We start from the raw sequence: 26,324 nt of genomic DNA, 5'->3' as shown, positions 1-26,324 counted from the left end.
TCCAGAACACACTTTGAACTTCAGACTCACTCCAGACTTCAGACTCCAGACCAGACTTCAGATTTCAGACTCCAGACCAGACCTCTGACTTCAGACCTCAGACCCCAGACCCCAGATTTCAGACTCCAGGCTTCAGAGTTTGGATTTTGGACTACTTCAGCTTTAGTCAGACAGACTTCAGTCAGACCACTTTTCACCTCTACTATCTAATCTCATCTTTTAAACAACCCTCTAAAAAGGTAACATTCCCAAGAAACTGAGGCCCAGAAACACTGAATGACATACTCAAGACTAACCACCTAGTAAGGGGGAGGCCACAGTTTCCCGTGGCTTTCTACTCTACCATTCATGGTAAATATATCTATTTACCTCTTCACCCTTTGAAGGCAGGAGACAATTTGAAAAGCCTAGATTGTTATTCAAGCCCTTACCCTGGCAACATGCACACGGTAGACCCTTCACTTAGCTGGTAGAAAGAACACAGGCTTGGGAAGAAGATGTCTGACGTTCACTCTCTGACGGCACTCTTGCTTGCTTGTCTGATCTCTCTGAGCCTTGGGTGGCCCATCTACTAAACAGGGATAAGTTATTTCCTGGGGATGCTAAGAGCCTTCTGCCTCATGCCTGCAGTGCTGCTCATGTTGCCCCCTTGGAATTACTTGTTCAACTTCTTTCTTCCCTACTAGACTGTGAGCTTCTTCAGGGCAAAGACCAGGACTTTGTTGCTGTTAACCCCAGCAACTATCACCATGCCTGACCAAAGGGCATGCTGAATAAACATTGATTGTTCAAAACCACATGCCTGGTCCCTAGTAGGCACTTGCTGGTTACTGCTTTCTTCCCACCCTCCCTCTGCCACCCCTACCTCTCTGAGTCTGGAGAGGATGGCCATGTACTTGGCAGGAGGCAGTGTCCATAGGAAGTTCAGGTCCTTTGCAGCAGTCAGTTTCATTTCCTATGATTAAAATTTCTGTGAAACATATTATGCAAGAGCAGAATTTTAATATAGTCATTCCCTGGACGGTCTGGGCAAGACAGACCTACCCTGTACCAGTTCCTGGCACGGCTGGTGTTGGCCCAGTTATGCAAGTTTCTGAGGTTTAAAACAGAACAACAAACTTCCAGTGTTGCTATGAATGCCAAAGCAAACTTTCTCAGCAGAGTGGTTCCTCATTCTTGGAAAAGAGAGGAATGTCCTTTTCTTTTCCCTGTCTTCTCTTCTCTGAGAGAAAAGCGATAATTTATTATTGAGATTGCAGATTGGGCCTTGACCCCTTCTCCTTTGACAAAGAGGCAAAACAAAATAAAATAAAATTTTCATTAATGCATTCCTCTTTCCCCTTTCTCTGTCCCCTCCCCTTTCCTGTTCTCTATATCTCTGCTTCTGAATGTACCCCCAACTTGTTTCCAAATACTTCCTCCTGCACTGTCCCACCTGACCCTCTGCTAGGTAATGCCCTCTGCTCCCTTTTTGCCATCAACAGTCTCATTTCCTGAGAGACACTTAGCTCATCTAGTTGGTTAGAAGAAAACATTATGATTGATCTAATTCATATTGAAGTGTGAATGACTGAAAGCCCAATATATTTACATTTCTTCATATAATTGCCTTTTAACCAAAGGGGCTTATTAATCCAAGTGAACACTTTCCACGTAGAATTCCCGTAAAGAATCTTGGGCTGGTTATTCCTCTGAGTGTCCCTCAGGGAATGACAATTTCTTCATAACTTCTGTCTTTCTCTTCAAGAGTAAAATGAAGGGAATTGTCAGTGATCTCATATTGGGTCTACATTGGGGATTATACCTTCAGTGAGCTAGAGATGGGACAAGTTTAGGGACTGATTTTCTTAGAGGCAATCATTACCTGGTAATTTTCCTGGCAATTGAATTATGATCTTAGAAACAAATGCTTTTAAATAAAAGGTCAGCTGGGTATGGTGGCTCATGCCTGTAATCCCAGCACTTTGGGAGGCCAAGGCAGGCAGATCACTTGAGGTCAGAAGTTCAAGACCAGCCTGGCCAACATGGTGAAACTCCGTCTGTACTAAAAAAAAAAAAAAAAAAAAAAAACAAAATTTAGCCTGGTGTGGTGGTGCACACCTATAATCTCAGCTACTTGGGAGGCAGGAGAATCGCTTCAACCTGGGAGGTGGACGTTGCAGTGAGCCGAGATTGCACCGCTGCACTCTAGCCTGGGTGAAAGAGCAAGACTCCATCTCAAAAACAAACAAATAAACAAACAAACCTTCTGGTCTTGGTGGGTGGTAGTAGTAGCCCCAAGTTCTCAGAGATCTCAGTGCTGATCTGGGATGATGCCCGGGAGGGCAAGGACTCCAAAGAGAAGCTGGTGCTGGAGTTCACCTTCACTAAGCCAGTGCTTTCTGTGCTCATGCGCCATGACAAGATCGTGATGGTGCTGAAGAACCGCATCTGTGTGTACTCCTTCCCAGACAATCCCCGAAAGCTGTTTGAGTTTGATACCTGGGACAACCCCAAGGGGCTCTGTGACCTCTGCCCCAGCCTGGAGAAGCAACTGTTAAGTGTTCCTGGGACACAAGTGTGGGAGTCTGCAACTTGTGGACCTGGCGAGCACAATGCCTGGCACCTCGTCTGCTCCATTCACCATCAATGCACACCAGAGTGACATAGCCTGTGTGTCTCTAAACCAGCCAGGGACTGTAGTGGCCTCAGCCTCCCAGAAGGGTACCCTTATTCACCTCTTTGACACACCATCCAAGGAGAAACTGGTAGAGCTGCGCCGAGGCACTGACCCTGCCACCGTCTACTGCATTAACTTCAGCCACGACTCCTCCTTCCTCTGTACTTCCAGTGATAAAGGCACTGTCCATATCTTTGCTCTCAAGGATACCCGCCTCAACCGCTGCTCTGCACTGGCTCACTGTGGGCAAGGGCCTATCATTGAGCAGTACGTGGACCCTCAGTGGAGCCTGGCGAGCTTCACTGTGCCTGCTGAGTCAGCTTGCATCTGCGTCTTCTGTCGCAATACTTCCAAGAACGTCAATTGTGTCATTGCCATCTGCGTAGATGGGACCTTCCACAAATAGTCTTCACTCCTGATGGAAACTGCAACAGAGAGGCTTTTGATGCGTACCTTGACATCTGTGATGATGATGACTTTTAAGGACCCTGGGGGCTGTGCTAGGGACCTGCGGTGGCAGACTGCAGAGCTAAGCCTTGGCAGTGGGGCGTGCTTGGAAGCCACCAGCCAGCAAGCGTTAATGGGGCCGGTGCCCACTTTCCACTCAGCAGAGCTATGTCTAAATAAAGAGCTCACTTCCCCCCAGCACTTCTTGATGACTGTGTGCCCCAAGGGCCAGGCCAGAGACCTAGGAAGGCAGCAACCCCTTGGGATCCCTAACCTGGAGGAAATTGTCAGGGACCTAGAAGGAGTGCCCTAATCCAACCTGGGGATTTTTAAAAAGCTTCCTAGGAAGAGATGATCTCTGATGTGATGAATACAAATAAAAGACCCTTAATGGCAAACAACAACAACAACAACAACAACAGAAAAACAACAAAAAGCAAACATCAGGTACTGTTGGTAATTTACATGTGCCATCTCACCAAATTTTCATAACAACCCTATGAAGTCCATTTCACAGAGACGATAACTTGCTCAAAATCATGCAGTTAGCAAGATGGCTCAGAATCTCTATTCATAACCACTATACACACTGCCTTTGTTATGTTTCATGTTATCAGAAATGTTATCACTTTGGAATGTTATTTATCACAACAGACAAAACCTAATCAAAGACATCATCCTAACCTTCTAAAAGTCAATCTGAACAGTTTGACAAAATGAAAGCTTAATGTAGACTAAGACCCCATTGTACCCAACCTTGTATACTCAAGGTTGATGAGGTACTATGCCAGCTATTCTCTAGTTACTTGGTGAGGCCATCACTAATCTCAGTAGATTCTGGGGATTTGAAAGTAGTGACCACTTGAATCAAAAAATAAAATGTTGACTACAAGCAGAGCAAGTAACTGTATGATATTCCTTTTCCCCAGGACAAATGTTTCCACTATTTTCATTCTGATCCATCAACAATGTGATTAGACTTCCTGGTCCCACTGCAAACCAGGGATGGAACTAAGTTCTCAGTTTAAATCCTAAGGCCATTCTTGAGAATAATAGCTAACACTGAGCATTTAACCAGGTTCTAGGCACTATATTCTGGATAAGAATTACCTCCATTTAATAAATGTGAAAACTGAGTCTTGGGAGATCTGCTCAGTTATAAAGATAACATGTGGAAGAATTAAGATTTGAATCCAAGTCTGTCTGACCGCAAAACATTTGCCCTTGCAAACCACACTACATTGCTCCCATAATGTGGATGGTAGGCATGACTGAATTGTGCTGAGCCCGGGGAATCAGTGGACATAGCTTTGGATTTGAGGCGCATGGGCCAGAGTTGATGGCTGCCTTGAGACAATCCAGAAGCTGATTTATGGCAGTGATTCATAGTGGGTCCTTTACAGCAGGAGTCCCCAAGCAGGTACTGGTCCGTGGCCTGCTAGGAACCAGGCTGCACAGCAGGACATGAGAGGCAGGTGAATGAGCATCACTGCCTGAGTTCTGCCTCCTGTCAAATCAGTGGCAGCATTAGATTCTCATGGGAGCATAAGCCCTATTGTGAACTGGGCTTGCAAGGGATCTAGGTTGTGTGCTCCTTATGAGGCTCCTTATGAGAACCTAATGCCTCTGAAACCATTCGCCCCACCTCCCTGGTCTGTGGAACTGGTCCCTGGTGCCAAAAAGGTTGGACACTGTTGCTTTAGAGCCAGTATAGCATATTTTTAAGATATTATATTTTATTATTATGCAATAAATAAATGAAAAATTTGCAATGAAGAGTTCTTGCTATGTTGCAGGTCAGGGATGATGATGATGATGGTGATGATGGTGATGATGCTAGCTAACAACGATTGAATTCCTTCTTTGTGTCAAGCATTCTGTTAAGCACATTATATGCATAACCTCATTTAAACAGGAAAGAAAATCAACTGTCATTTGAGTGGTATCCTGTATTTCAGCCATTACTCAATCATCATTTGACTTCCTTCTTGGACTTAAAATAGTATATGGCATTATTTCAGGCAAGATTTGTTGTTCCTTAAAATTCTCATTTGAGGCAATCGTACCTGAATTGTGCAATGCATTTGGGCAATATTTGTATGAAGAAACCATGTGACAAAATGGGAACATGCACACACACATACAAAACAAACAACAAAAAATAAAAATAAAGAATTCAGCCTTTTCAGGAGAATTGCTTAAACCCAGGATGCAGAGGTTGCAATGAGTCGAGATCATGCTACTGCACTCCAGCCTGGGTGAATCAGCAAGACTCTGTCTCAAAAACAACACAAAATTCAGCCTTTTGTATTATTTGAATGTTTGGTTATGTTCTCATGGAATAACAAGATTATGAAGAATGGGAAGTTGGTTTATGGAGATCTAGTGAAATGTGTGGCATGTGGGCTTTGAAATCAAGTGGAGGTTCCAATCCTAACTATGTTACTTGGCAAGTTTGTGAACTCTTCTGAGCCTCCTTGACTAAAATGCAGATAATACCTGCCTCATAGACTTCTTATAGGATTAAACAAAAACACTTAAAACAACCAGAAGAGATCTTAGCTCAAGATAGGGTCTCAACAGAAGTAATTGACTTCCACTCCTCAACCTTACTTTGGATTCTACCTGCCAAACTCTACAATGTTTACTGACTTTTCCTTCCTTCACCCTCTGTTCTAGGTCCCATTTTTACAGTTTTGTATTTCCTAATTACTTTTATTTACTCATTTATTTATTCAAAGGTATTTACTGAACAACTGCTATATATGAGGTACTAGAACAAGCACTGAGGAGGCAATGGTAAGCGAAACCAAACAAAATTCCTGGTTATGGAGAGAGACAGGCATTAATCACACAAGAAGGAAGAAAGCTACAAACTGAGCCACATGCTTTGAAGGAAAAGATCACATCTCTAAACGGAAAAGTGAGGGAAGTGAAGTTGGGTGGGGTCCTGAAGAGAATGAGCATGGTCTATAATAGGTGGTGCTGGTGCTAGTGGAGGTGATGGTGATGGTAGAGTTGATGGTGGTGATGGAGGCAGTGGTGATCATGGAGGTGATGGTGGAGTTGGTGGTAATGGAGGTGGTGATGATGGTGGAGTTGATGATGATGATGGAGGTGGTGGTGATGGTGCAGTTGATGGTGATAAGGTGGTGGTGATGATGGAGTTGGTGATGATGGAGGTGGTGGTGATGGTGGAGTTGGTGGTAGTGATGGTGGAGTTGATGGTGATGATGGAGGCGGTGGTGGAGTTGGTGGTGGTGATGGAGGTTGTGGTGGTGATGGTGGAGTTGATGGTGATAAGGTGGTAGTGATGTTGGAGTTGATGGTGATGATGGAGGTGGTGGTGATGGTGCAGTTGATGGTGATAAAGTGGTGGTGATGGTGGAGTTGATGGTGATGATGGCGGCGGTGGTGACGGTAGAGTTGATGATGGTGATGGAGGTAGTGGTGGTGGTAGAGTTGATGGTAATGATGGAGGTGGTGGTGATGGTGGAGTTGATGATGGTGATAATGTGATGGTGATGGTGGAGTTGATGGTGATGATGGAGGTGGTGGTGATGGTAGAGCTGATGATGATGATGAGGTAGTGGTGATGGTAGAGTTGATGGCAATGATATGGTGATGGTGAAGTTGATGATGATGATAAGGTGGTGGTGATGGTGGAGTTGATGGTGGTGATGGAGGTGGTGATGATGGTAGAGTTGATGGCAATGATGTGGTGGTGGTGATGATAGTGGAGGTACTGGTGATGGTGAAGGGAATGTGGTAGAAAGTAGCATTCAAAACAGAGGGAATAGTATATTCAAAGAATCGGTAGAGGTGGAACCTCTGCACGTCTGAGAAGCTGAAAGACTAGTGTGGCTGGCATGTGGATGGTGAGAGAGAAGGAGCAGAGATCAAAAGGAAAGTAGAATCCACACCACAGACCCTGGAGGGCCTTGTAGAATATGTTAAGCATTTGAATCCTCATCCTAAGAACTAGATGCCACAGAAAAGCTTAAACATGGGGCGAGGTGCGGTGATCAGATTTGCATTGTGAAAAGATCATTCTAATTCTTTATGGTCCAATAATGGTAGCTACTAGCTACACATGGCTACTGAACACTTGAAATATTGCTAGTTTTAGTAGAGATGTAAAATAATCACAGGATTTCAAAGACTTAGTATAAAAAATGTAAAATATCTCATTAATTTGAAAATATTAATTATATCTTGAAAAAATATTTCAGATTAAATGTAATTAAAATCAATTTAAAAATTATTTATAAAAACAATTACTAGGCCAGGCGTGATGGCTCATGCCTCTAATCCTAGCACTTTGGGAGGCTGAGGTGGTAGGATTGCTTGAGTCCAGGAGTTTGAGACCAGACTGGGCAACATAGGGAGACCTTGTCTCCAATAAAACAAACAAAACAGTTAGCTGGATGTGGTGGCGCACACCTATGGTCCCAGCTACTCGGGAGGTTAAGGCAGGAGGATCACTCGAGCCCAGGAGGTCGAGACTGCAGTGAGCCATTATCATGCCATTGTACTCCAGTCTGGGTGGCAGAGAAAGACCCTGTTTCAAAAACAAACAAACAAAACCCATTTCTCCCACTCTCCCAAAAACCAATTACCTGTTTCTTGTCAACCTTTTAAAATATAGCTATTAAAAATTAAAAATTGGGGGTGGGCGTGGTGGCTCACACCTATAATCCCAGCACTTTGGAAGACCAAGGTGGGTGGATCACTTGATGTCAAGAGTTTGAGACCAGCCTGGCCAACATGGTGAAACCCCGTCTCTACTAAAAAATACAAAACTTAGCCAGGCATGTTGGTGGGTGCCTGTAATCCCAGTTACTCTGGAGGCTGAGAGGAGATTTTCTTGAACTCAGGAGGTAGAGGTTGCAGTGAGCCAAAATCATGCCACTGCACTCCAGCCTGGGTGACAGAGTGAGAGTCCATCTCAAAATAATTATAATAAAAAAATTAAAAATTGCATATGTGGTTCCCATTGTATTTGAACTAGATGATGCTACTCTAAGTGCAGTGTGGAGAAGGTGCTACAGAGAAGGCACAGTAGATGAGAACATTTAGGAAGTTGTTTTTGTACTCCAAGAAAGAGAGGAGGAGGTAGCTTGAATTAAGATGATGGCAGTGGGAATAAAAAGAGTTGGATGAATTCAAGGTAAAATCAGCAGGACTAAGAGCTGCAGCAGATGCATCTGGATGGATGGGGAGCTTCATGTTGAAATACAGAACACCAGAAATAAATCAGCCTTGGTGATATGATTTGGCTCTGTGTCCTCATCCAAATCTCATCTTGAGTTATACTCCCATAATTCCCAGGTGTTGTGGGAGGGACCTGTTGGGAGATAATTTGAATCATGGGGACAGTTTCCCCCATACTGTTCTCATGGTAGTGAATAAGTCTCATGAGATCTGATGGTTTTATAAGGGGTTTCTGCTTTTGTATCTTCCTCATTTTCTCTTGCCGCTACCATGTAAGAAGTGCCTTTCACCTCCTGCCATGATTCTGAGGCCTCCCCGGCCACGTGGAACTGTAAGCCCAATTAAACCTCTTTTTCTTTCCATTCTCGGGTATGTCTTTATTAGCAGTGTGAAAATAGACTAATATAGTAAATTGGTACCAGTAGAGTGGGGTGCTGCTGAAAAGACACCCAAAAATGTGGAAGCAACTTTGGAACTGGGTAACAGGCAGAGGTTGGAACAGTTTGGAGGCCTCAGAAGAAGACAGGAAAATGTGGGAAAGTTTGGGACTTCCTAGAGACTTGTTGAGTGGCTTTGACCAAAAGCATAATAGCAATGTGTACAATAAAATCTAGGCTGAGGTAGTCTCAGAGGGAGATGAGGAACTTGTTGGGAACTGGAGCAAAGGTGACTCTTGTTATGTTTTAGCAAAAAGACTGGTGGCATTTTTTCCCTGCCCTAGAGATTTGTGGAACTTTGAACTTGACAGAGATGATTTAGGGTATCTGGCAAAAGAAATTTCTAAGCAGTAAAGCATTTAAGAGATGACTTGGGTGCTGCTAAAGGCATTCAGTTTTATAAGGGAAGCAGAGCAGAACATTTGCAGCCTGTCAATATGATAGAAAAGAATAACCTGTTTTCTAAGGAGAAATACAAGCCACTACAGAAATTTGCATAAATAATGAGGAGCCGAATGTTAATCCCCAAGACAACAGGGAAAATGTCTCCAGAGGTCTTCACAGCAGCCCCTCCCATCACAAGCCCAGAGGCCTAAAAGTAAATGGTTTCGTGGGCCTGGTCCAGGGTCCCCATGCTGTGTGCAGTCTAAGGACTTGGTGCTCTCTATCCCAGACACTCCAGCCATGACTTAAAGGAGCCAAGGTACAGCTTGGGCTGTTGCTTCAGAGGGTGGAAGCCCTAAGCCTTGGCAGCTTCCACGTGGCGTTGAGCCTGTGGATGCACCAAAGTCAAGAATTGAGATTTGAGGAACCTGCACCTGCATTTCAGATGTCTGGAAATGCCTGGATGTCCAGGCAAAAGTTTGCTGCAGGTGCAGGGCCCACATGGAGAACCTCTGCTAGAGCAGTGCAGAAGGGAAATGTGGGGTTGGAGCCCCGACACAGAGTCTCTACTGGGGCACTGCCTAGTGGAGCTGTGAGAAGAGGGCCATTGTCCTTCAGACCCCAAAATGGTATATCTGGCAACAGCTTGCACCATGCAACTGGAAAAGCCACAGACACTCAACACCAGTCCATAAAAGCAGCCAGGAGGGGAGCCATACCCTGCAAAGCCACAGGGGCAGAGCTGCCTGAGTCCATGGGAACCCCCCTCTTGCATCAGTGTGACCCAGATGTGAGACGTGGCATCAAAGGATACCATTTTGGAGCTTTAAAATTTGACTGCCCTGCTGGATTTCAGACTTGCAAGGGGCCAGTAGCCCTTTTCTTTTGACCAAGTTATCCCATTTGGAATGGCTGTATCTACCCAATACCTCTATCCCCATTGTATCTAGGAAGTAACTAACTTGTCTCTGATTTTACAGGCTCATAGGTGGAAGGGACTTGCCTTGTTTCAGGTAAGACTTTGGACTGTGGACTTTTGAGTTAATGCTGAAATGAGTTAAGACTTTGGGGAACTGTTAGTTTTGAAATGTGAGGACATGAGATTTTGAGAGGCCAGGGGCAGAATGATATGGTTTGACTCTGTGTCCCCACCCAAATCTTATCTTGAATTGTACTCTCATAATTCCCATATTATGGGAGGGACCTGGTGGGAGATAATTTGAATCATGGGGACAGTTTCCCCTATACTGTTCTCGTGGTAGTGAATAAGTCTCATGAGATCTGATGGTTTTATCAGGGGTTTCTGCTTTTGCATCTTCCTCATTTCCTCTTGCTGCCACCATGTAAGAAATGCCTTTCACCTCCTGCCATGATTCTGAGGCCTCCTCAGCCATGTGGAACTGTAGGTCCAATGAACCTCTTTTTCTTTCCAGTCTCAGGTATGTCTTTATCAGCAGTGTGAAAATGGACTAATACACCTGGCAAAAAATATTTTGAGCTCAGATTGGGACATATTGAATGTGCATGCTCTGAGACACCCAAGCAGACAAATGTCTCAAGTAGGCAGTTGCCTATCTAGATCTGGAGCTCAGGTGAGATATTTGGGCAAGAGATTTAAATTGGAACGTTATTGGGTTATGGACAGCATAAATGAGATCCATTAAGAAGAAAGCAGCCCGTGAGAAGTGGCCTCGGACCTAGACTTGGGAAATGGGGCAGGGAAGGATAACCTTGAAAAAGAGGGTTTAAAGGAAAGACTAAGTATATGGGCTCATACAAGCAAAATGAGAGAATGTTTAAGAAAGGAGTGGCCAGCTGGGTGCAGTGGTTCACACCTGTAATCTCAGCACTTTGGGAGGCCAAGGGGGGTGAATCACCTGAGGTCAGGAGTTCCAGACCAGCCTGGCCAACATGGTGAAACCCCTTCTTTACTAAAAATACAAAAAATTAGCCAGGTGTGGTGGTGCATGCTTGTAATCCCAGTTACTTGGGAGGCTGAGGTAGGAGAATTGCTTGAACCTGGGAGGTGAAGGTTGCAATGAGCCGATGAGCCAATCAGCCTGGGTGACACAGCAAGACTTTGTATCAACAACAACAAAAAAAAAAAAAAAAAAAAAGAAAAAGAAAAAAAAAGAAAAAGAAAGGAGTGGCTAATCACATCTGCTCTGAGAAGTTAAATAACATGAGGACCAAAAATTGTCTGGGGGAGTGAGCAATGCAGTGGTCCCTGGTAACCTTTGCAAGTGCTGTTTGGATGGAGTGATGGGTTGGAAGCCAGACTGGAATAGAGGGAAGACTGGGTAAAAGGAGAGGAGATAGAGACTGTAGGTACAGAAAACTCTTTAAAGGTTTTGGGCTGTGAAGTGGAGAGAGAGAGAAAGAGAAAAGCCTGAAAGAGACCAAAAAGATTTTTTGCTTGTTGTTCATTTTAAAAATAAATATGGAAAACTTGAGCATGTGTGAATATTGGTAGGAATGGTCTGGATAAGATGGAATTGTAGAACACAAGAGAAAAGGGAGGGATAATAAGCAGAGCATCTAGATAACATCTACATAGGACAAGTGGGTACCAAGCATCCTGGGAGGTCCCCTCTTCTACTGTGGTAGGAGGGTGGAGGGGGTGTGTGGGTAGAAGTTCAGGTCTGAGAAGTTAGAATTTCTCTAGATGGCTATAATTTTCTCTGTGAAATAAGCAATAAAGTCATTCCTGGAAAGGGTGTGAGAAGGCAGAGGCTGCTAGTGGCTGGACAAGAGTGGAGTAAGCTTGAGAAAGCATTGCAGGAATTGCAAGAGAGCTGGCTCAAGAAGTACAGTAAAGTGCCTGGTCTCCTCTAAGAAGGCAGGTCACAGGGTTCTTTTAGGTTGGGGGTTTTGTCATATAGGGACATAAGGAAAAGAGATAGTGGTGGCTCCAGAATTTCTATTTGGTAGAGCTTTAGAAGAAGCAATCTGATTTGGGGATAGGAGGGCTTGAAGCATCTTGTACAGTATTTTACGTTAGGTATATTAAGAAAACATCAATTGTTCATATAGAAGAACAGGGAAGATGTAGGAAAATTGAGAATGAGGTAAAGCCCTCTCCTGCAATCTTGTGTTCACCAACACCACTGGAAAGAGAGTTTCTGGTTTTGGCAAGGGTGATATGGAGATTCTGAAGCCCGGGAGCTCTTCCAAAAGTCAGTAGGAAGGGCTGTGCACTGTCTGAACTTCCCTGAAGTAGTTCATTCCAGAATACCTGGCAGCTGGCATTCATGTTCAGACCATCTGGTGGCAACACTCAGGATGTTTTTTTCCCATATAAAAAGGGGTCAGATATCTCTTTTGCAATTAGCAATTTGGGGGCCAAGTATGACTCCCTATAGTATGCTATGAGAATGGGAAACCCAGGGATCTGCTGATTCTTCTGCTGTGAGCTCTAACTTGAACCAAGTGTTTGAGAAGAATGGAGGTAATAAATGGATTGGAGAGAGGAGGGATCAGTGGACTCTGATCAAGATGTAGGAAGTTTGAATGAGTCGTTTTGAAGGCTGGTTAACTGTAGGTAATGACAAAGTCCAGGGCGTGGCTGAAGTGGCAAAGAGGAGAAGATCCCTGCAGAGGAGAAGGTAAAGGAACTGAGCAGCCAGGGTGTTGGGTAGGTAATCTTTGGGAACACTGAAGGCATTGGGTCTCCTGGAAGATCTTGAGAAGAAGAAGACTCTGAGCAGGTCTTAAAGTCTTCAAAAAGTAAGAGGAGTAACTAGGAGGTCAGCAGATGGTGACAGAGGTTGAAGGGCATGAGGACAATGTGGTCCAATGGCATAAGACCAGAGCCTCATGGGAACTGGTTTTCTTACACCATGTTGCCCAGGCTGGTCTCAAACTCTTGGCCTCAAGTGATCTGCCCAGATGGACCTCCCAAAGTGCTAGGATTACAGGTCTAAGCCACCACACCTGGCCTATTTTTAGTTAATTTTTTTTCTCTAAGACAGAGTCTGGCTCTGTAACCCAGGCTGGAGTGCAGTGCCATGATCTTTGCTCACTGCAACCTCTGTCTCCTGGGTTCACGTGATTCTCCTGCCTCAGCCTCCTGAGTAGCTGGGAATACAGGCACCTGCCACCATGGCTGGTTAATTTTTGTATTTTCAGTAGAGATGGGGTTTCACCATGTTGGCCAGGCTGGTCTGGAACTCCTGATCTCAGGTGATCCACCCACCTCGGCCTCCCAAAGTGCTGCGATTACACACGTGAACCACCGTGCCTGGCTATTTTGAGTTTTTAAAGGAACCTCCATACTGTTTTCCACAGTGGCTGTATTAATTTACATTCCTACCAACAGTGTACAATGGTTCCCTTTTCTTCACATCCTTACCAGCTCTGATATTCTGTCTTTTTGATAAAAGCCATTCTGACTGGGTGAGATGGTATCTCATTGTGGTTTTGATTTGCATTTCTCTGATGATTCATGATATTGAACATTTTTTCCTATACCCATTGGCCATTTGTATATTTTCTTTTAGGAAATGTCTATTCATATCTTTTTTCCCATATTTTAATCAGGACTTTTTTTTTTTTTTTTTGCTATGGAGTTGTTTGAGCTCCTTATATATGCTGGTTATTAATCCCTTGTCAATGGATAGTTTGCAAATATTTTCTTTCATTCTGTGAGTTGTCTTTCGGTTGTTTTTCTTGCTGTGTGTAAGCTTTTTAGCTTGATAAAGTTCATTTGTTTATTTTTGCTTTGATTGTCTGTACTTTTGAGATCTTATGTAAAAATTCTTTGCCCAGACCAATGTTCTAGAGTGGTCCCTAAAGGTTTCTTCTAGAACTTTCATAACTACAGGTCTTAGACATAAGTCTTTAATCCATTTTTATTTGATTGCTGTATATGGTAAGAGATAGGAGTTTAGTTTCATTCTCCTGCATATGGATATCCAGTTGTCTCAGCACCATTTATTGAAGAGACTGTGCACTCCCCATTATATGCTCTGGTGCCTTTGTCAAAAATTAGTTCGCTGTAAATGTGTGGATTTATAGCTGGGTTCTCCATGCTGTTCCATTGGTCTGTGTGTCTTTTTTTAATGCTAATATCATGCTGATTTTGTTACTATGGCTTTGTAGTATATTTTGAAGCCAGATAGAGCTATGCCTTTGGCTTCATTCTTTTTCCTCAGGACTGCCTTGGCTATTCAGAGTCTTTTGTGGTTCCATATAAATTTTAGGATTGTTTTTCTATTTTTGTGAAGAATGTCATTAGTCTTTTCATAAGGATTGCACTGAATCTATAAATTGTTTTGGGTAGTATTGTGATTTTAACAATATTAACTCTTTCAATACATGAGCATGAAATATCTTTCCATTTTTTGGTGTGTGTTCTCTTTAACTTCTTTTTCCAGTATGTTATGATTTTTCTTGTATGGATAAATGAAATTACTTTCTTTATTTCTTTTTCAGATTGTTCACTGTTAGTATATATAAATGCTACCGATTTTTTTTTTTTTTTTTTTTTTTTGAGACAGGGTTTGGCTCTGTCACCCAGAATGGAGGGCAGTGGTGTGATCTCAGTTCACTGCAACCTCCACCTCTGGGGCTCAAGTGATCCACTCACTTCAGCCTCCCAAGTAACTGCAGGTGCATACCACCATTGCAAGGTAATTTTTATATTTTTTTGGTAGAGACAGGGTTTCACCATGTTGCCCAGGCTGGTTTTGAACTCCTGAACTCAAGCCATTTGCCTGCCTCTGCCTCCCAAAGTGCTGGAATTGTGAAGTGAGCTACCGTGCCCAGCACTACTGATTTTTTGATTTTGTATCCTGCAGTTTTACTGAATTTGTTCATTAGTTCTAATAGCTTTTGTGTGTATGTGTGTGTGTGTGTGTAGTTTTTTCTAAATATAAGATCATGTTATCTGTGTACAAGCCAGATTTGATTTCTTCCTTTCTAACTTGGATGCCCTTGATTTCTTTCTCTTGCCTAAATTCTCTCACCAGTACTTCCAGTATTATGTTGAATAAAAGCTGTCAAAGTGGGTATCTGTGTCTTGTTCCAGGTCTTAGAGAGAAGACTTTCCATTTTCCCCCATTCAGTATGATATCGCCTGTGGGTTTGTCATATCTGGTGAGTTATATTCCTTCTATACCTAGTTCATTGAAGCTTTTTTATCATAAAATGATGTTGAATTTTTTCAAATGCTTTTTCAGCATCTATTAAAAAGATCATATGGTTTTCGTTCTTGGTTCTGTTAATGTGACAAATCACACATATTGATTTGCTTACGTTGAACCATTCTTGCATCCCTTGGACAAATCTCACTTGATCATAGTGAATGATCTTTTTAATGTGCTGTTGGATTCAGTTCGCTAGTATTTTGTTGAGGATTTTTGTGTCTATGTTCATCAGTGATATTGACCTGTAGTTTTTGTTGTTGTTGTTGTTGTTGTTGTTGTGTCCTTCTCTGGTTTGGGCCTCAGGACAATGTTGGTTTTGTAGAATAAGTTTGGGAGAATTCCCTCTTCGTCAATTGTTTTTGAAGACTTTGACTAGAATTAGTATTAGTTCTTTAAATATTTGGTAGAATTTAGCAGTGAAGCCATCAGGTCCTGGGGTTTTCTTTGAGATAAACTTTTTATTATGACTTTGGTCTCAATACTTGTTATTGGTTTATTGAGGTTTTCTATTTATTCACAATTCAGTCTTGGTAGGTTGCATGTATCTAGGAATTTACCCATTTCTTCTAGGTTTTTCAATTTGTTGGTGTATAATTGTTCATACTAGTCTGTAATGATTCTTTGTATTCTGTGATATCAGTTGTAATGTCCCCCTTTTCATTTCTAATTTTATTTATTTATTTCTTCTTTTTTCTTAGTCTAGCTAAAGGTTTGTTGACTTGATCTTTCAAAAAGCCAACTTTTTTTTTTGTTGGTCTTCTATATGGTTTTTTTTAGTCTCAATATTATTTATTTCTGCTATGATCTTTATTATTTCTTTCCTTCTATTAATTTTTGGTTGGTGTGAAAGTTAATAATGAGTGTCAACTTGATTGGATTGAAGGATGCAAAATATTGATCCTGGGTGTGTCATGAGGGTGTTGCTAAAAGAGATGAACATTCGAGTCAGTGGACTGGGAAAGGCAGACCCACCCTTAATCTGGGTGGGCATAATCTAATCAGCTGCCAGTGGGCTAGAATATAAGCAGGCAGAAAAATGTGAAAAAGAGAGACTGGCCTAGCCTCCCAGCCTACATCTTTCTCCTGTGCTAGATGCTTCCTGCCCTCTAACATTGCACTCCAAGTTCTTCAGTTTTGGAACTCAGACTGGGTCTCCTTGCTTCTCAGCCTGCAGACAGCCTATTGTGGGACCTTGTGATCATGTGGGTTAAAACTTAAAAAACTTATATACATAAGTTTATACATATATAAACTTATATACATACATTTTAAAATATATATATGTGTGCATCTATATACAAATATTCTATTAGTTCTGTCCCTCCAGAGAACCCTAATACAGTTGGTTCTTGCTTTTCTAGTTCCTTGAAGTGCATCATTAGATAAATTTATTTGATGTGTATTTACTTTCTTGATGTAGACATTTATTGCTATAAACCTCCTTCTTAGTATTGCTTTCGCTGTCTTATAGATTTAAATTTGTTATGTTTCCATTTTCATTTGTTTCAAGAAATTTTAATTTTTTCTTCTTAAGTTCTTCATTGTCATTCAGGAGCATGTTTCATTTTTATGTGTATGTGTAGTTTCCAATATTCCTCTTGTTATTGACTTCTAGCTTTATTCCATTGTGGTCAAAAACAATACTTGATATGATTTCTCCTTTTTTGAGTTTGTTGAGACTTGTTTTGTGGGCTAAAATATGGTAGACTCTGGAGAATGTTCCATGTACTGATTCAAAAGAATGTATACTCTGCAGCAGTTGGGTGAAATGCTCTGCAAATGTCAGTTAGGTCTATTTGGTCTAATGTGTAGTTTAATTCTGATGTTTCCTTGTTGATTGGCTGCCTGCATGACTTGTCCATTGAAGTCCCTTACTATTACTGAATTGCAGTCTATCTCTCCCTTGAGCTCCATTAGTATTTGCCTTATATACTTTGGTGCTCTGGTATTGGGTGCATAGATATTTATAATTGCTATAGCCTCTTGCCAAATTGACCCCTTTATTATTATATAGTGTCCTTATTTGTCTCTTTTTATAGTTTTTTACTTTATTTTATCTAAGTATAGCTACTCCTGGTTTTTTTTTTTTTTTTGGTTTTTACTTACATGAAATATCATTTTTCATCACTTTCAGTTTATGTGAGTCTTTATAGATGAGGTGGGATTCTTATAGTTGGATCTTGTTTCATTATCCAGTCATTTTATGTCTTCCAATTGAAGAATTAAATCCATTTACATTTAGTGTTATTATTGATAAGGGCTTACTACTGCTATTTTGCTGCATGTGTTCTCCTTTTTAAACTCCTTTCTTACTGTCTTCCTTTGTGGTTAAGTGATTGTTTTGGTAGTATGTTTTAATTTGTTGCTTTTTATTTTTAGTGTATCTATTATAGGTTTTTGCATTGTGGTCACCATGAGGCTTACAAAAAATGTTTTATAGATATAACAAGTTATTTTAAAGGGATGAAAATTTATCTTAGATCAGAAAAAAAGAATAGAAACAAAGAACAAACTAAAAAAACCTTCTATACTTTAACTCCAATACCCACCACATTTTGACTTTTCTTTTCTCAATCTAAATGTTTTTATATTGCCTATCTCTAAATAGGTTGCTATAGCTATTATTGTTTTTCATATACTTGCCTTATAGGTTTCCTACTAGAGTTTGAGTGGACTGCATACCATAATTATAGCACTGGAGTATTCTAGGGTTGTCTTTGTACTAGTGGGTTTTATACCGTCAAATGTTTTCTTTTGGCATGTTATTGTTTCTTTTTCTTTCAAATTGAAGAACTCCCTTTAGCATTTCTTGTAAGACAGGTCTGGTGGTTGTGAATTCTCTTAGCTTTTGTTTGTCTGGGAAGAGTTAATTTCTCTTTCATATTTGAAGAACAGCTTTTCCAAATATAGTATTCTTGGGTGGCAGGGTTTTTTTCAGAACATTGAAAATGTTGTTGCACACCCTCCTGGCCTGTATGGTTTTCGTTGATAAGTCTGTTGCCAGATGAACAGGAGTTTCTTTATATGTTACTTGCTTCTTTTCTCTTGCTGCTTTTAGGATCCTCTCTTTATTCTTGACGTTTGGGAGTTTGATTATTTTATGCTTTGATGTAGTCTTATTTGGGATGAATCTGTTTAGTATTCTCTGACCTTCCTCTACATGGATATTTCTATCTTTCTCAATTTTTGGAAAGCTTTCTGTTACTATTTATTTGAATACGCTTTCCATCCCTTGCTCTTGCTCAACTACCTCTTGAACAACAATACATTTTAGATTTGGTCATTTCCATGTTTTTTAGGTAATCTTTATTCCTGTTCAATCTTTTTTCTCTTTTGACTGTGTGATACTGAATAGCCTACCTTCAAGCCAACTGATTCTTTCCTTTGCTTGATCTATTCTGCTGTTCAGAGCCTCTAATAAATTTTTCATTTCAGCAAATGTATTTCTCAGTTCCAAGATTTCTGTCCGATTTTTAAAATTATTATTTCAGTCTCTTTTTTAAATTTCTCTGATAAATTTTGGAATCACTTTTCTGTGTTATCCTGAAGGCCACTGTGTTTCCTTAAAATTGCTATTTTGAATTATTTGTCAGAGAGGTCGTGTATTGCCATCTTCTTAGGGCCTGTTACAGGTATCTTGCTTTGTCCAGTTAGGGAGGTTTTGGTTCCCTATTTGCTGTTGTTTTTTGTGGATATACATCTATGTCTTTGCATTGAAGGATTTGTTATTTATTCCAGTCTTTTCTGGCTTGTTTTGGTTTTTACTTGGTATATTTGCCTAGAGATTCCTTGTAATTTACTTGTTAATTTCTTATTTCCCCCACCACTAAGTTGCTGCCTCCTTTTTGATGCTAGATGATGCCTTAAGCACAGGTTTGCCTCAGCTCTAGCAAAGAATCAGAGTGCTGCGAGTCCCAAATGGAAGAAGTTTGGAAGAAGTCCCAGTGGGGATATCTTGCCAGTGTGGGAAGGCTGGCTAGAGGTTCATGCCCAAGGGACCTGTGGAAAGTACTTCCTACAGTTGGTGCTGCTCAACAGTCACTCTGATTTGGCATCTCCTTAGGCTTAATTACAGAACAGAGTTTCCTGGGCTAGGCAAGGTAGTCCCACCTCTCACCTTGTCTTTTGCTGTTTGCAGGGATATTTCTCTCTTTAGGCACTTGTGATGTTTTCTGTGGATTGAGGCAGGTACAGGTCTCCTGCTAGGGAACTCAAGGTGATGGGGAAGCTGATTGTCTACCTCTATCTCACTTTTTCCAGGGTAGAAAATGTGAGTTGGGAGGAATTTTTCCCATGCTTCATGACAGGCAGATTGTGGGGGGCGGCATCGTGGATGTAGAAATCTGATTCTCTTAGTCTATTCCAGGCTTTTTCACTTGTCTGTGGCCCCCAGAACTGACTCAACCTCATATTTGAGTTCTGGGGTATTGCTGGTGATAATCTCTGCACTGTCCATTTGTTTTGAGTTTTCTGTGGACAGGAAAATGAAGCTAGTATGCCACCATTTTGGAACTGAAATTCTCCAAAGTATACATTTTAAGTCACTATGATAAGAGACTCTTATAGGCCAAATTCTTTTAAACATGACAAGTCTTAAAAATCAAGTATCCACAGATTCTTTAACACAAAATAGTAATATAAATACTAATTATACATCTTCCAGAGGTTGCACCTAGAAACTTTTTGGAGTGAATAAGACTGTCCATATAATTGCCCAATAGGACAGCAACCTTGCAGGCTTTGAAAGATTCTTACGCACCCATAGGAAATGATTACATCATTGTATGTAATTTGGGGAATTCCTTCCTAGATACTTGGCAAGCGATATTGGGTGAGAAGCTGACAGGACTCTTGTCTACGACCCTGACCAGTCCACACTGAGCTCTAGTTATACTTAATAATAGGAACTGAATGAAAAGAAAACAGTGGCTACACAGCTTGTTCCCGACTTTGAATCATATCATGACTCATTGTTTTTCCATCTACATGGAAGTTGGCAACCCCTACACAGACTGGCATACCACAAAGAGAGAGAGAGAGGGAGAGAGAGAGAGACACACACACACACACAGAGAGAGAGAGACAGAGAGAGACAGACAGACACGCGGAGTCTTGCTATGTCTTGCCCAGGCTGGAGTGCAGTGGTGCGATCTCAGCTCACTGCAGCCTCTGCCTCTCGGGTTCAAGCGATTCTCCTGTCGAAGCCTCCCAAGTAGCTGGGAACACAGGCCTGCACCACAATACCCAGCTAATTTCGTATTTTTAGTAGAGATGGGGTTTCACCACGTTGGCCAGGCTGGTTTCAAACTCCTGATCTCAGGTGATCCACCTGCCTCGGCTTCCCAAAGTGTTTAGATTAAGGTATGAGCCAGGCTAAGATATTTTAACACATTTTCAAGGTGCTCCAAATAAGTTAGAACTTGATAAAATTCTGCTTTCTTTTCATATTCTTCTCTGAAGTGGTCTGAAAGGCCATATAACCCTTATAGATACTAAAATGATGCCAGTCACTCATGGTTTTGCTTGACTACGTGGGTGAAAATAGTGCACTATATTTCTTCATTCCCATTTTTAAATGAAGTCAGCTCTTGTGCGGTGGAGGCAAGATGTTCAGTCAAGGGGCCTGGTCTAGGCTTCTCTCCCCTGAAGTCTTGTCTCTGCAATGGCCACTTCAGATGTTTATACTCCATTCCTCCAGGCCTAGCCCATATTCTGAAAAGGCAAGGCAATCCACCACTCAACAAGTATTCATTGAGTGCCTGCCATGTTCTTAGTGATGAGAACAGTTTAGTGCATAAAAGAAAACAAAATCCCTGCCCCCATGGGATTTATATCCAGTTACACTTAGCAGATGTGTGTGAATCTGGAAGGACCTTTTCTATAGCCTGACAGAATTCTTACAACAGGTGAAAACTACTTGCCTTGTCTTCGAGAGTCTTGTGCATTTGGATCTATCCCTTAACAACTAACCTTGTCTATCATCCTCACAGTCTGGCCCTTTACTTCTGGGATAGTCCATTAGAGACTTGAGGAAAAGTTTCTTTTTCTTTCTTTTTCCATTTTTCCAAATTTAAATTCATGAAAAATATACAAGTTCTCAAAATTAAAAAACAACAGGATATTTTACCGACTTTCTGTTCTGAACTGACTTAAAATTTATGTTTCTAATCCCCAGACATATGAACTAAAAAGCCTGAAATAAATATAGATCAGTCATGTGAGCTGACATATGAAGCAGTCAGCTTTACTCTGAGGGGTTTTGGTTGATCTTTCAAGTTTCTAAAAGTATTTGGAAGTGAAAAGCACTGTTCTTCATATGAAATAAAAGGAAGAAAAAAGGACCTTACAGTCAGACTCATTGTCAAAAAACTAATATTAAGAGAAGCTGAAGCAATCAAACAAGAGCATTTGCAAATCACTTGTTGGAGGTAAAGCTGGAAGCCTGTGCAGTTCAGGAAAATGGAAGATGAGATGGCTGAGATCCCATGAACAGACCAGGCCCAATAGAAACTATAATAACAACAGAGCTCAGTTACAGGAATATTCGATGATGACAGAATTTTAAAGACATGCTTCTTCCTTTGTATTGACTAAAGATCTTCAGGTTGAAAGTGTCAGGATCTGCTTAATTGAATATCCTCTGTTGCAATATTCAAAATCATCAGGATACTTAGATCTCAGTGAAAAATTGATGGTTGAAGAATAACTGAAGTATTCATAAGGAAGCCTGAAGCTCCCTACACACCTTGAATTTCATGCTAAATAATCTACAAGTTCTGGAAAATGCTGCTTACTGTAGAAAAACTGACTAACCTTGATCTTGGTCAGCATATACTTGGTTCTTTACATATCACTTATCAATGTTCAGAAAGGGAAGAATACTTGAACTTATCCAATACAAAAATTCACAATTTAACCAATTGTTTCCCAGATACGAGGCTTACTAGATGTGAGCATTGTAAACTTTTATTTAGCTGCAACTTAAAGAACTTTACATTTTCAGATATGTGTTGAAGACTCTCCCAGATGCTTTCTCCCTCTTTGAGAAGAAGCAGGAAAAGAAAACTTTCTCTAAAGGGCAACTTGACTCTTTTCACACACTGAAGACTTTGGAAGCTGGTGGCAACAACTTCATTTGCTCCTGAGAATTCCTCTCCTTCACTCAGGAGCAGCAAGCGCTGGCCAAAATTCTTATCGGTTGGCCAGAAAACTACCTGTGTGACTCTCCATCCCATGTGCACGGCCAACAGGTTCATGACGTCCGTCTCTTGGTGTTGGAGTGCCATAGGGCAGCACTGGTGTCTGGCATGTGCCGTGCCTTGTTCCTGCTGATCCTGCTCATGGGGGTCCTGTGCCACCGTTTCCAAGGCCTGTGGTACATGCAAATGATGTGGGCCTGGCTCCAGGCCAAAAGGAAGCCCAGGAAAGCTCCCAACAGGGACATCTGCTATGATGCAGTTTCTCATAGTGAGCAAGATACCTACTGGGTGGAGAACCTTATGGTCCAGGAGCTGGAGAACTTCAATCCCCCCTTCAAGTTGTGTCTTCATAAGCGGGACTTTATTCCCGGCAAGTGGATCATTGACAATATCATTGACTCCACTGAAAAGAGCCACAAAATGTTGTGTTTTCTGAAAATTTTGTGAAGAGTGAGTGGTGCAAGTATGAACTGGACTTCTCCCATTTCCGTCTTTTTGATGAGAACAATGATATTGCCATTCTCCTTCTTCTGGAGCCCATTGAGAAGCCATTTGCCTTAGTCAATCTGGGCTGCTATAGCACAAATGCCAATAGTCTGGGTAGTTTATAGATAACAGAAATTCATTTCTTACAGATCTAGAGGCTGGCAAGTCCAAGATCAAGATGTTGGCAGATTTGGTATCTGGTGAGGAATTCTTCCAGGCTCAAAGATAGCTGTCTTCTCACTGTATTCTTACATGGTGGAAGGGGTGAGGGAGCTGTCCGAAGTTTCTTTTGTAAGGGAACTAATCCTGTTCGGGAAGCTTCTGCCCTCATGACCTAATCACCCACCAACGGGCCCACCTCCAGTACCTCACACTGGGGGTTAGGATTTCAATAGCTGAATTTCAGGAGGACACACGCCTTCAGTCTATGGCTAGGATCATTCCCCAGCACTTCCGTTAAGCTTCAGAAGATAATTAACACCTAGACCTTTCTGGAATGGCCACTAATGAAGCTCAGCAGGAAGGGTTTTAGTTAAAGAAAAATTCTAGTTTTTAAAAGGAAGATATATACAACATGAAATATTCTCAGTTTTCAGAACTAGGTTCTATGTTAATTTAGAAGTTTACTACTATTATTTTGCATAGGCAGTATTCTTGAAATGTCTCCAAAAATTAGACATATTGACATCTGTTCAGAGTAAAAAAATTTTGAAGAATGTATGTTCATGTATAAAGATCTGTAAAATAATGCAGGATTTCTGACATATTTTCATTAAGTGGTTTTTGGTGGATGAGTTTGTTATTATTTTATTTGACAATTACAAAATACTTTATGTGAAAAAGACATAGACTGTGTGTTTTGTTTTGTTTTTTCGAAACAGGGCCTCACTCTTATCTCCCAGCCTCAACCACCTGGACTCAAATAATCCTCCCACCTCAGCCTCCTGAGTAGCTGGGGCTACAGGCACAAACCACCATGCCTGGCTAATTTTTCAATTTTTGTAGAGATGGGGTCTCCCTATTTTGACCAGGCTGGTCTCAAACTCCTGGACTCAAGTGATCCTCCTGCCTTGGGTTCCCAAAGTGCTGAGATTACAGGTGTGAACCACTATGTTTGCCTTGTGTTTTCGGATAACTTTTGGATAACAGTTTAGGATTTCAGTTAGGTGCTCAAAACTATGAATCTATGCAATGAAAGTTACCCTTTCCCCAAATATTAATACATTTCATATGCCGTGTTGATTTTCTAACTTTAATCAACTTTTTTTTTCTTTTTTGGTAGAGAGTTATAGGAGGTGTTATATCTAGATACAGAAGGAGATTTGGAGTCTAACCTGGGATTTGCCACATGTTAACTGTGAGCCATGCAACTCTGGGTAAGTTCTCTAATCACTTTAACCAAAGGAATAATAATATCAGAATTATTTATTGCATGTGTTATTGTAAGATTCAGATGAAATAATAGATGTGAAGGTGCTTTGAAAATGTCAAGAACTAGGCTGGGTGCGGTGGCTCACACCTGTAATCCCAGCACTTTGGGAGGCCTAGGCGGGTGGATCACATGGTGCCAGGAGTTCGAGACCAGCCTGGTCAACATGGCCAAAACCCGTCTCTACTAAAAATACAAAAGCTAGCCAGGCATGGTGGTGTACGCCTGTAATCCTACCTACCTGGAAGACTGAGGCAGAGATTTGCTTGAATCTGGGAGGTGGAGACTGTAGTGAGCCAAGATTGCACCACTGCACTCCAGTCTGGGTGACAAAACGAGACTCCATCTCAGGGGGAAAAAAAAAAAAGAAAATGTCAAGAACTGAACAAGTATAAGGACTGTGAGTTGGATGTGCTAATAGCTTTGTGGACTGTGTACAACCACCTTCAGTATACGCAGAGGACACTGATAATAATTTGTGGCTAAATAAATGATTTCTACTTGACTTTCCCAGAATATTCTAATTGACTTTGGGATTATAGAGCAATAGCATCAAAATTCATCTTAGGCAGTTCAACTAAGGAAGAGAAATAGAGAAAAAACAAGTTTTTAGTTTCAGGAGAAATAATTTGAAGGAAGTTTTCTTGTGTCAGAAATCATAAGGTAGAGAGCTGGAGATTTGGAATTAATAAGAAAGCATGTTCAGCCAGCTGGACAACCTGATGGTCAGGATAAAGAAAAATAGTAACATAGTGACCTGTATACAAAAACCTCTCAATTTCATGTTTATGTCTATTGATTAAGTTTCCCTGATGTTCCAACCATCAGAGAGGATTAGGGATGTGGAACAGAGTAGGAGAAGCAGCCCTGGATTTAAGGTAAAATTCTGGTTTCAACTCTCAGTTCTGTCATACATAATACAATTCGTATGACATTTTCTTGTGTAAGGGAGGAACAAGGATGCTTCGTCTGCTTCATATCTCACTTTGTGAAAATCAAATGTAATTATGAATATAAAGGGTAGATTATTAATATTAAGGCAGTTGAATTTTAAAAGCTTGTTTCTTCCCTTATACGTATTCCTAACCGTGGAGACAGCTAGGTTCTGTGGCAATGAAGAAAATTGATCAATGACTGTGTTTAGTATTACTTTGGGAAATAGGGATGGAATGGGGGCAAGGAAAGGACTTAGCTTCAAACTGTAGATAGAAGTGGGAAGCCCAGATCTTTTCATGATGAGAACTCGGATGGAATGTACGTGCTAGAGATGGTGCCCCAGTAAGGACTGTCACAGGATTGGGGAAAAAAAATCCGGGGCTGTCCTTATCTGTTCCCTTAGGCAAAATCATTCTGTGTTAGTCTGGAGGGTGACTGGTGAACCTATTTTAATGCAGGAGAGCACAGACTTCTGGGTGGAAGTGGACCCTGGAGATGTACTGGCAGGTGAATAGAGTGTGGAAAAGCGGGGAAAGGAGAAGTGTGATTCACGAGCCTGAATTTGGGCTTCCATGGATGCAGAAGCATCAGGAGTGGAGTTTAAAGACGGTGTGTTTCAGGTGATGTGAGGTCCTGGATACCCAAAGCTTCAAGAAAATACTGGTTGGACACGGAGCCTTCCCTCTGATTGCCATTCCCACGCAGGCCTCCTCTGGCCTGTCGCTTCGCTTTTCCCTGACCGGAACCTCCGCCAAGCCCCCAGCTCTCTTCTTCGACCCAGCCTTCCACGGGACAGCGATCCGGGCAGGACCTGCCTCTGGCCTGTCGCAGCCTAGCTCACGGTCCGGGCGGGAGCCTGCCGGGAAGCGCCGCCGCGGTGGCTCGCTCTGGGCTACCTGCCTGGAGCGTGGCGCGAGGTCCAGCGCTCCCTCCTGCTGCGCGGCGGCGCGCGTGCCCCGTGGAAGGGGCGTTCCCGCACCCCAGAAG

At 41.7% G+C, this 26,324-nt stretch overlaps 2 pseudogenes across 1 annotated transcript; both read left to right on the top strand.

Moving 5' to 3' along the window:
* The first annotated feature begins 2,242 nt into the window (after positions 1 to 2,242).
* On the top strand, positions 2,243 to 3,142 carry LOC126955676 (WD repeat domain phosphoinositide-interacting protein 4-like; annotated as a pseudogene). Its single transcript, XR_007726042.1, has one exon. The product of XR_007726042.1 is annotated as a WD repeat domain phosphoinositide-interacting protein 4-like (transcript).
* A 3,366-nt stretch (positions 3,143 to 6,508) lies between these two features.
* LOC126954380 (toll-like receptor 2) lies at positions 6,509 to 23,508 on the top strand (annotated as a pseudogene).
* Positions 23,509 to 26,324: the final 2,816 nt, after the last annotated feature.

The sequence above is a fragment of the Macaca thibetana genome, chromosome 5, assembly GCF_024542745.1.
Source record: "Macaca thibetana thibetana isolate TM-01 chromosome 5, ASM2454274v1, whole genome shotgun sequence".
NCBI classification, from domain to species: Eukaryota; Metazoa; Chordata; class Mammalia; order Primates; family Cercopithecidae; genus Macaca; species Macaca thibetana.
Note: the sequence above shows the minus strand (reverse complement) of the source record. Positions and strands in the feature narration are given on the sequence as shown.